This window comes from Podarcis vaucheri, assembly GCF_965113315.1.
Source record: "Podarcis vaucheri genome assembly, chromosome: 1".
Taxonomy (NCBI): domain Eukaryota; kingdom Metazoa; phylum Chordata; class Lepidosauria; order Squamata; family Lacertidae; genus Podarcis; species Podarcis vaucheri.
This window is the reverse complement of record NC_138759.1, coordinates 44,596,142-44,608,030: the sequence shown is the minus strand read 5'-3', so window position 1 is coordinate 44,608,030 and position 11,889 is coordinate 44,596,142. Positions and strand designations below refer to the sequence as shown.

Here is an 11,889-nt window from a genome sequence, read left to right as displayed (position 1 = left end):
CCTCAGTTCCCCTGTGCTGAACCAAACTTGCTGGTAGACCCAATTATAAAAGCCTTTAGGCCACAGAAAGGTTCTATATTTTTAACAATAAAGGTAATTCATATGGCATTCTTATGTACAAAATCTCTTAAATCTTTATTGCATTCATCTCGCAGAGTTAATATTACTAATTCAAAAAACTCTCTTAAAGTGCCAAATCTCTTGCTATCTTTATTACAGACATAAAAGCTGAGAGTTTGTAATAAGACAGTGCATTCACTTCAAAGCGTTTCACATTTGTTTATCTCTATAATCCTTAACAAACTAGGTCAGAATAATTAATTGTCTCCATATTGCAGATGGGAGTGTGGAAACTGAGCAAATAATAATGGCTTGTTAAAAAGGACTTGAATCTATAGATTTCTCAGGTTCATCCCCGTCATGGCAGCCACTCGTCAGCAATACCTCCAGAGAGATCCAGTTTCATGTGTGCGTTTTAAGCTGATTTTCTGCCTGCAGCATAAAGCCACCCATCCATTGACTCTTCTTCAAATCATGCTAAGCCATGCGATACAGCTGAATCATGGTGCAGAAGGCACAGAGTGAGGGCTACCTAAGGGCCAGTTTCAGTCTGGGCACACTCTTTCCAGATTATACCCGATACTGGCTGCATTCTTTCCACAGCTTTATAGTTAGCAGACCACAGGAGAAACTATGCACCTTAGCTCACTTGAAACCCCTTCTCTTGGCTCCATAAAAAGAGCGGTCTTTATCTATGCTATGAATTTTTTGCTGAAAATCTCCCACAAGTATGAGACTCATGTGAATGGCAGAATCCTGCAGCTGGCTGCTAAGTAATATTCCTCATAAATCCCAGCTAATTTATTCAGGGATGGCAACCTGCAGGGCTATTCACAGGAGGGTATCGGGTTTTACCAACTCTAGCATTTGCTGTGTGGGGAAAACACAGCAGCAAATGCCTTGCTTACCTTAGGCAGTCACCCATTTGTTTCACTACAAAAGAATGCATCCCTTAAAAGGCTTGGCTTCACCTCATCAGCTTCCTGCTGGGACAGCTACTCTATTCCCCCTCCTGATCCCAGGCTGCAAATTAAGCCCTGGGACACCAAGTATTGTTCAGTTCAGTGGGGTTCCTCTTCCTAAAGTGGGGTGTGGCCAGGCTTTGAGAACTTCCAAAAGATTCACCCTTCCTGCTGTTTTTCTTCCAAGCCTTATTTACAATGCATGGCAAAATGTAGACGTTGGTTGGTGGTGATGAAGCGAGTCCTTTAGCTAGCCTCTGTCAGTTAAAAATGCTGATGAGACCACAGGGAACTTAACTTAACCGTGCTAATTATGGGGGGGCCTTTTAAGATAACATGCAACTGGGATGGTCCTTCACTTCCCCCAGAAGCCTGGGGGGTATTTCCCCCTTATAAACAAAATTCAAGGAACAGGCAATTATACTATGATGCATTCAAATAATAAAAGATTAGTCTGCTCGTTATCTTACCATTTTTATTTCATGATCTACACAAAACTCTAAGGAACTAACTTGGGCGTTTTCATTTCACCCCAACATCCTTTAATCCCTGGCTCTTTCTTCATTGTTCAATTTGCTTGCTTAACTTCCCGCCTGATGAAAAGTTTTGATGAATTCGGAAGCTTCTTGCTTCTTTGTGATCTTTTAGTGGATTGTGCTTTTGTTACTGTCCATAAGTAACAGCATTACCTGTCTTGTGCTTTTATCTGTGCTTTGTGGCTGTTTTGTGTGTGTGTGTGTGTGTGCGCGCGCGCGCACGCGCTTTCATAAGCCACCCTGGTAAGATATAAACTATAGAAGCAAGCAAGCCAACAAACTCTTTATTTTTCATAGGTGTGTGACATGTCATCTATGGGGAAACAGAATGAAGATGATTTCTGGATCTCATTTTTCTTTATTTGTTCATTCAGTTTGCAAGCACATGTACATTCACATTCCCTTTCCACTCAGTCACAAAGTTGCACCTTAAGATTTTCACTAAAGGTGAGCGCCTTGAGTCTCACTTCACATACAACAGCAGAAAATAAGGGAATTACACAGAGTGAGTCAAGGAACATACGAACCAACTCTTAAGTTAGGCACAGTGACTTGCTTGAGCGAGGGCAGCCACCAAGTCTACCCATTTCACAGGTGGGGACGCCTGGGATCTGGTGTTTCAGTACCCCCTCCCTATCGGCTTCATCTGCTTCTTAATTGTCAACGAATATGGCACATTTCAAGTGGTGTGGTGGATCAAGGAGACAGTAGAATCAGGTCTGGGGCAGAATTGATAGCATTTTCAAGATCAGGTGACTGGCCCAGAGGTGGTAACACTGTGATCAGAAGGGGAATGGAGGCAGCCAGTCAGTGTGACTCAGCTTGGTTTAAGACAGGTATCAAAAGCCTGTATGTGGTGTGGGGATGGATGTGGGTCAAATAGGAGGAGGAGTCCAAAGTTCAGTTTATAGCAGGAGAAGGAAGGTGCGTGTTGGTGAAAATCTTTGGCTGAATTGGACTTGAGCTCAGCATTCAATAATCATCCCAGTGGACAGCACTGACTCAGGCCACGGACCGCCTCCTCAAATGTTGCGAGAGCCCCACAGGCGACAAGCTCCTCCTTCTGTACAATTTGTAGCATGGCTTTGATTCCAGTAAGGATAGGGCCGGAGGCGAGGATGTCGGAAAGCCATCTTATCCTGCTCTTGGGGCCTCCTAAATGAAACCTGCTGAATCATGTAAACTGCAGTCCCTCCTGCGCTAGACAAAAAGTTCCCAGCACAATGATAAGTGCAGTATTGTTTCGCCCTTGTGAAGGTCCATTGTGCAAGCGGGTGAAGAAAGGGGTGGGGGGGGAGGGAAATGCTTCAAGCTCAACCCTGAGACAAGTCTCATCCTTTGCACCATGTGATACTGGTTCCCAGGCTGACACTCTGCCCTTTGCGCCGTGTGTGAGAGAGCTTGCAATGCTCTAAACTGGTCTAACCAGTCTTGGAAGGGAAAGATCAGCTGCAGGGCCCTGTCTCTTCTTCCACCGACACCACCACCCCACGTGAGGCTGTGTTGTGAACCTGAAGTGCAGCATGAGAGGGTTTTTTTTCCCTTTGTCCCTCTGACTGAGGATCATCGGGTGTGTGAAATCTGGCTCCCAAACAAGTTTCGCCACATGTCACCAAGCCAGGCTTCTCTTTCCCATGAGATAATCCTGGGCGGGGCAGGCAATCTATTAAAATCGAAAGACAATGAAAATGAAGGGCTTCCCAGGAGTTACTGTAAATCTCCCTTGCTGGGTTTTCTCAAGAAGGACTGGGAATATGAAGGCGATACTGGGAGACTCCCCCGATTAGTGTTAACCCTTCCCCGTGTCTCCAGCAAATGGGCTGGAGCCGGATAGTCGTTAGGACCAATGCCTAAGCCAATGCCTCTCATTCCTGAATTCAATAAAGTTGTGGCCTAATTCGCCCAATTAACCATATATTATGGTGTCTCGTGTCTTTATTTATCCTGGTGGGGGGCGGGAACTCGCCACGCAAAGCCACTTCCGGCTTGCCCAGGAGGTGGGGTTGCGGGCTTCACGCCCACGCCACGTGAGCGGGGCTGGTTGCAGCCCCCGCGAGTGCAGGGGAATCCCGGCCGGGCCTGCCCCCCCCCAGCCAGCCAACCAGCTGGCTGGGGGGGCGAGGCCTGTCCTATTTAGGGCCGGTGCTGAGGGGGCTCGCCCTCTTTTCACCGGCAAGCCCTCATGTTTCCCCACCCTCCCTCCCTTTAAGTGGGCTTTAGGTAGGTCTTTGGCTTTGCTATGGACTTCGGTCTGTCGCCGCAAGGGGCATGGTAGGAATTTTTCCCAATTGACAATTTCTAGCCTTTTGGTTTTTCGCCTACCTCGTAGCAATTCGTCACAACTTCTCGGCATTGGCGGTAGGCATTGGTAAGAAGGGGTTAAGAGGATGTGGGGGGGAGGAACACCATCACCTCCCCCCAGTGAGCGAAGGGTGGTCCGTTAAAGGACTCCGGGGGGCGTGGCCCTGTCCGAAGCCTATGGAGGTGAGGGCCAAAGGCACGCCCCAGAGCGGTGACCCGGGGGAGCTCCTAGTCGACGTGCCTCGGCGGGAGACTCCCCCGATTAGTGTTAACCCTTCCCCGTGTCTCCAGCAAATGGGCTGGAGCCGGATAGTCGTTAGGACCAATGCCTAAGCCAATGCCTCTCATTCCTGAATTCAATAAAGTTGTGGCCTAATTCGCCCAATTAACCTTATATTATGGTGTCTCGTGTCTTTATTTATCCTGGTGGGGGGCGGGAACTCGCCACGCAAAGAAGATAAACCTATTAAATGCCTATATCCAATCACACGTTGGGGCACGGTGAAGAACTCCCAAAGTAAGAGCAGTCAGCAGTCCCCTGATGGACAGAGCAATCCTAATTCCCCTTATGCTCAGCTAGGGGGAGTTGGATTGAGTAGAGGTATCTCACTGCTCAGCCATCCTCCCATTGGCTGCCTGAGCCAGGGACCCCTGAGCCAGGCCAGGATCCTCTGAAGTCCAGGCCGGTCTTGCTGTTGTTGCAAGGAGACTGTTGTTGGACTCAATCACTGTGAATTGATTGAGACCAAACTATTGTCCTGCTCCCGCCTTTTGCTGCAGCTGCTGTGGATAGCTGGGCTAAAGATGCCACTCCACAGATCCTCACCTCTGGGAGTTCAGGATTGGATTTCACCCTTAAAGACACATCACTCCTCTTAAAGAAGCATGCCTTATTTTAGAGTAAGTTGGATACAACTGGCTGTTGTGCAAATAGTTGCTTAACAAGATACAGTGGTACCTTGGGTTACAGATGCTTCAGGTTACAGACTCCGCTAACCCAGAAATAGTACCTCGGATTAAGAACTGTGCTTCAGGATGAGAACAGAAATTGCACAGCGGCGGCGCAGCGGCAGCAGGAGGCCCCATTAGCTAAAGTGGTACCTCAGGTTAAGAACAGTTTTAGGTTAAGAACAGACCTCCAGAACGAATTAAGTTTGTTATGTAGTGTAGTTTCACCCTGGGCCAACAGGGGGATAATGTATATAGTTTTCACTCAGGTCCGCGTCCGTTATTTTAGGCGGGAACTCTGAGCTGTTATGGTTACAATGTTGACAGCCGGCTGACTATAAATACAGGCCGGCTGAGCTGTTCGCTGTCAGTTTATTTCCAGCTTACCAGAATAAAAGAGCTACTTGAAGAAATCGCTGTGCCGGCTGCTATGTCAACCCACAACTTAACACTGGCGACGAAGGTGGGATGGATGGACATCAGAGCACAGCCAGATGCGGCCAGCCTCTGAACTGAGCTGAATCACAGAGCGAAATCACTGAGCGAAATCACTGAGCGAAATCACTGAGCGAAATCACTGGGCAGAACCAATTCAGAGCTGACTGTTCTGGCTGGAGCACTGTGTTCCATCCATCGCCCTTCACGCCGGCATTGGAATCATGGCTTCACTTGTGCCTCTACCGCCGTTTGCGCCAGCATCTGAATCATGGGACTCCTACCTCGCTCGGTTCGACTGCTACCTCCAAGCCAACGAGCTGACAGCAGTATCAAAGGATCGGAAGCGGGGCATATTCCTCAGCCTCTGTGGGCCTGAGGTGTTTGAGACGGCCCGAGCATTGGTTGCGCCTGAAGCAGTCCAGGAAACACCATGGGACACGATCCAACTACAACTACAACTACACCACCGCCCAGCGACAGGCTGCAATGCACTGTGAGTTCCGAGACTTAGACGATGCCCTGATGGATCGAATCGTCTGCGGGGTCCGGGACATCCATCTGCAACGGCGTCTCCTAGCCAAGCCAGACCTCACGCTACAGAAAGCCATTGAGGAGGCTGTGGCCTCAGAAGCTGCTGAACGCTCCGCTCAGGAGATCCGCAAGTCCAGCAGCCCGCGTCTTGCTAGGGAGCCAGTTCCGGTGCATCATGAAGAGGCCAGCAGTGATGAGGCATCCTCCAGTGAAGACGATGATGTGCACCAGACAAAGCGGGAGCGCAGGAAGTTCCAACAGAACTCCAAGGGCCAACCGGAATGTGCTGGCTGCGGAGGCAACCATTCCCGTGCCAAGTGTCGATTCAGAGACGCCATCTGTAGGAAGTGTTCCAGAAGGGGCCACATCGCTAAGGTCTGCCGATCGGCTCCGTCTGACACCCCCCCTTCATCGACTCGCAAGTCCAAGTCTTCACTCCAGTCTGCCAAGGAAAGTTGTTTCGCTCTCACCAACTGCCGCTGCCCGTCTGGAACCACGATTGGCCAAACCGACTCGTCGACGCGACGCAAGCTGAACGTCACGGTGCTCATTGAAGGAGCTCCATGTGACATGGAGATCGACACCGGGTCTGCCCTGTCCATCGTGTCATGGAGCACCCTCAAAAGACTGGTACCCAGAGTGTCCAAAAGGCAACTCGACTCTCACCGCGTACACCTGAGAGACTACCAGGGAAACGACATTCCCGTGGTAGGCGTTGGCCGGTTCCGGATCGCCTTCAAGGATTTTTCGGGCCTGCTCCGGTTGGTGGTGGTCGAAGGTCAGCGGCCAAGCCTCCTAGGGCTAGACTGGTTTGATGCCCTCGGCCTGGAAATCACCGGCATCAACTGCATCTCTAACGCAGAGACTGAGGGTCTGGTCAAAGACTTTGCCGAGGTTTTTGACGGCACCTTGGGGCAATATACAGGTACGCCCATCTCCTTTAGCCTTGATCCACAAGTCGCCCCCATCAAGCTAAAGCCACGCCGGGTTCCCTTTGCTCTCAAGGCTAAGGTGGACGAACAACTGGACAAACTGATCGCCCAAGGAGTTTTGGAGCCGGTTGACCACGCAAAGTGGGAAACCCCCATCGTCACGCCTGTCAAGCCAGATGGGTCGGTGAGAATCTGCGCTGACTACAAGTGCACGATTAACAAGGCACTTCAGCAGCACGCTTATCTGGTTCCTGTTGTCCACCACCTGCTGCATTCACTGGGTGAGGGTAAGGTCTTCGCTAAGCTGGACCTTGCCCAAGCCTATCAACAACTGCCTGTCGATGATGCCACTGCTGAGGCCCAGACGATCGTCACCCACCGGGGGGCATTCCGTTGCCGCCGGTTGCAGTTCGGGGTGAGTGTGGCTCCTGGCATCTTCCAAAGCCTTATGGAGCGTCTCCTGCAAGGGCTTCCGGGCGTGGTACCATATTTTGATGACGTCTTGGTGTCTGCAGACTCACACCAGCAGCTGTTCGAGCGCCTCCGTGCCGTGCTGACCAGGTTCCAGGAGGCCGGGCTCAAGGTAAAGAGGGAGAAGTGCCAGATTGCCGTTTCACAGGTAGAGTTCCTGGGCTATCTTATCGATGCCTCCGGCCTTCATCCAACCACATCCAAGATCCGCGCTATCCAGCAGGCCCCCACCCCAAAAAACAAAACGGAGTTGCAGGCATTCCTGGGGCTGCTGAACTTTTATAACATGTTCCTGCCCCACAAAGCCACAGTGGCTGAGCCTCTTCACCGACTCCTTAGCACTAAGACGCCTTGGGCCTGGGGTCATCGGGAGACGGCGGCCTTCAACGCGGTCAAGGCTCTCCTTTCTTCAGACAGTGTGCTGGTACAGTACAGTGAATCCAGGCCGCTGGTCCTTGCCTGCGACGCCTCACCTTTTGGCATCGGTGCTGTCCTTAGTCACCGTTTTCCAGATGGAAGAGAAGCACCGCTCGCCTACTTTTCCAGGACACTATCTCCGACGGAACGGAATTACAGCCAGCTCGACAAGGAGGCATTGGCACTTGTGGCTGGAGTGAAGAGGTTCCATGAATACCTCTATGGCAGGACTTTTGACCTCATCACTGACCACAAGCCGCTCCTGGGCCTCCTCGCCGGTGATCGTCCAACTCCACCGGTCCTCTCACCACGCATGCTGCGATGGACTGTTTTCCTGGCTGCCTACCACTACCGGCTCATCCATCGCCCGGGGAAATCAATGGGCCATGCCGACGCCCTCAGCCGTTGCCCTCTTCCAGCATTTGTGGAAGACCCGGCTCCAGCTTCATCGCTCCTTCTGATTGAGGATCTTCCGACAGCGCCTGTATCGGCTGCCACTGTGGCCTCCGCGTCTGCCCAGGATCGCACCACCAGCTGGGTGCTCAACTGGGTGTGGAGGGGGTGGCCACAAGGGCCTTTTGCATCGGAGTTCCAGCCCTTCGCAACCAGACAACATGAACTCTCAGCTCATCGCGGCTGTCTGCTGTGGGGAGACCGCGTCGTGATTCCCCAGGGACTCCGTCAGCGCGTCCTGGAGGCTCTGCACGTTGGCCACCCGGGAATTGTCAAAATGAAGGCGTTGGCTCGGTGTTACGTCTGGTGGCCTAATATGGACGATGCCATCACTGCCTGGGTGTCCGCCTGCCAAGCGTGCCAAGAGTCGAGGCCTGCACCACCGGCAGCTAAGGGACACACCTGGGAGACGCCAAAGACACCCTGGTCGAGGGTGCACATCGATCTGGCTGGCCCCTTTCACGGCCGGACCTTTATGGTAGTGGTGGACGCCTATTCCAAATGGCTGGAGGTCGCCCTGATGCCCTCCACCACTACCGAAGCTGTCATCCGGGTGCTGCGAGGCCTGTTTGCAACGCATGGGTGTCCTGATGTCCTGGTCTCTGACAACGGACCGCAGTTCACGTCAGGCACGTTTGAGCGGTATCTTTTGGGACTGGGCATCCGCCATGCCCTAACGGCACCTTTTCATCCATCCAGCAACGGGCAAGCAGAAAGAATGGTGCGCTCGACAAAAGAGGCACTGGCGCGCCTGGACCGGGGAGACTGGCATGAGCGGGTCGCCGAATACTTGTTCGTGCAACACATCACCCCTCATGCAGCCACAGGGAGGAGCCCTGCTGAACTGCTTATGGGCCGCCGCCTCAGGTCACCGCTCGACCGGCTACACCCAGACTTTGCCGTGGCTGAACCCCCAGGCTGTGCCAACGCACCACGGTCATTTGTCCCAGGAAACCAGGTCTTTGCCCGGAACTATGTGGGGGACATCCCTTGGGTGCCAGCCACAGTAGTGGGAGTCACTGGACCTCGCTCATACCAGGTGGCCCTCGAAGACGGACGCTTGTGGCGACGGCACATAGACCAGCTTAGGCGCAGGGTTGGGGACTTGGACACTACCGAGGTGCCCCCAACTGCGCTTGCGGCTCCGGAAGAGACACGTACAGATGGCGAGGCCACACCTACACCTCCCTCGCAAACTGCCAGCGTGGAGCCGAACCAAGCCGTTTCAGAACAGACTCAGACCACTCCACTTGCGGAGGCTCTACCCACAGCAGCGGATCCAGGGGAGTTGGTTCCAACGCCACCTAGGGTCGCACCACAGCGAGAACTGTGTGGCCCTCTGGACTTGGCTACCAGTCCCAGGCGGTCTGGCAGAGTTTCCAAGCGCCCAACTTATTTATAGGACTATGTTGTTGGACAGGTATCACTGTTGGTCTAAGTAGGGGAAATGTAACCGATATGCTTTTGTGCCTAATTGAACCATTACGCGTAGTGCTGTATATAAGGAAACCATTACGATTGTAACTAACGCCTTATCTCAGTGGGGAGGGGTGTTATGTAGTGTAGTTTCACCCTGGGCCAACAGGGGGATAATGTATATAGTTTTCACTCAGGTCCGCGTCCGTTATTTTAGGCGGGAACTCTGAGCTGTTATGGTTACAATGTTGACAGCCGGCTGACTATAAATACAGGCCGGCTGAGCTGTTCGCTGTCAGTTTATTTCCAGCTTACCAGAATAAAAGAGCTACTTGAAGAAATCGCTGTGCCGGCTGCTATGTCAACCCACAACTTAACAAAGTTCTTAACCAGAGGTACCACTGTATTGATATAGCCACTTTTGCACCTAAGGAACCATTTTGCTTAGGACCAGCCTGGAAAGATTTGTATGCCTGAGGTGAAGTAGTAGATGCTCCTCCTGCAAGGCACCAAGGCCAGGCCAGCGATTTTGGCATTTGAGGCAGAAAATTCAACAAGCACCTCTCCCACAAACTGGCAGATAAAAAAACACAACAATAACTACTAATTAACAATGTGCTGCCTTTTGTGACATTCAAAATCAGCTGCCTGAGGCCACACATTTGTAGCTCATGTTTACTCAGATTCTTATCATTGGATAGGATGAGCAATTGGGAGAGGGGTGGAGAACTCACCCCAATGTGCTAAACCATTTGTAGAGGCTATTTGAATCATCCCACCAAGTGGCAAGTAGAATTTTTTCCACATAACCGATATAGATATGGGGAATGAACATGTGGGAAAATGGCTGCCTTAATCCACTCATTATAAAGGGTACAAAAAAACCCCTGCTCTATGAGTCAAGTCATTTCAGCCTACAAAACTGAATCCACTAGTAGGTTAGACTGAGGGGGAATATAAGTCAGCACCTTGCATGTGAAGGTCTCAATTCAGTCCCTGGTGTCTCCTGGCAGAGGCTGAGGAAGACCTCTAGGGAGCCACTGCTAGACAAACCAATGGCCTAACTCTCTATATGGCATATAAAAAAATAAAAACATTGTCCAGTAGCACCTTAGAGACCAACTAAGTTTGTTCTTGGTATAAGCTTTCATGTGCACGTACACTTCTTCAGATATGTGCATGCACATGAAAGCTTATACCAAGAACAAACTTAGTTGGTCTCTAAGGTGCTACTGGACAAGTTTTTAATTTTTTGTATATTTTGACTGCATCAGACCAACATGGCTACCTACCTGAATCTGTATACGGCAGTTTCCTATGTTCCAGTGTTCCTACAGCTATTTCACACATTGCATGGTAGTCAGTTTTGCCACCTGTACGCAGGTGTTTAGCCTTAGATGGTAGGCAATGGGTGCTGTTTGCTAGGTGAAACAATCTGAAGAAGGGTGCATGAGCACGAAAGCTCATACCAATAACAAACTTAGTTGGTCTCTAAGGTGCTACTGGAAGGATTTTTTAAAAAAAAATTGTTTCGACTACGTCAGACCAACACGGCTACCTACCTGTAATCAGCAGCCACTATGTGGTGCACAAGGGAAACAGAATTCCCATCTTTACCTTTTGAGAAAGGAGATAGGGAATGTCTCAGTCAGGACCAGGTGGTTTCTGAATGAACAGTTGCTCCCTGGTGTAGGTTGCTAAAGCCTTCAGGGACAATGATGCAAGTTGACAACCATGGTCCTGGAAGAGGAACTGTGAGGCCCTGTCTTCATTTTTATCCACCAATGTTCCCATCACCTAGTGGTGAATGAAAGGGATCACCACCTTCATCAGATACCACTGGTTTTAACACCCATCCTTATAGAATGTGAATGGAGAAACCCATCTGCAAATGCACAGTGAACACACACAAGGTCAGTGAGAAGTTCTCAAGGGTTTAGAGAAGCATACCCTCTCTTCATTTTGTGTGTGTATAGGTGACAATGCAGGTTTGTATGGGCAGCAAATGCAACTACCATGTAGAGTGTCGATCGTTCCTCAAAGAATCAAGCAAAACAGGAAGATCTTAAATTTGGGCAGAACGTTATAAACTAGAAAGGTGAAGTGACTTCTATGAACATCATTCACCACCAACTGCAAATATATTTAAGATGCCTAACTTCCTTTAAACTCTAGGTAACTTAATCGAAGTTCATATCAGACAGCATCCACAGGAATGCATCCCTGAGAACACAGAGCAGAATCAAAGCGGTGAGGAAAAAATGAACAAGACAGATATATTTCTATACTTCCTAACCTAATTTAAATAATCATAGCAGTGGCATAGGACATATTTTGGACGGGGTACGAGATACACTGGCTATTCAGTTATCATGGAGTTCCACTTTATTGAAATGGAGAACTTGCCATGAGAAATTGTGGAAG

General features: G+C 50.4%; 1 protein-coding gene across 1 annotated transcript in view; it reads left to right on the top strand.

The window, feature by feature from the left end:
- The window catches only part of RMDN3 (regulator of microtubule dynamics 3), a 276,642-nt gene that overhangs the window by 87,156 nt on the left and 177,597 nt on the right, over positions 1–11,889 (top strand). The window lies entirely within an intron of this gene.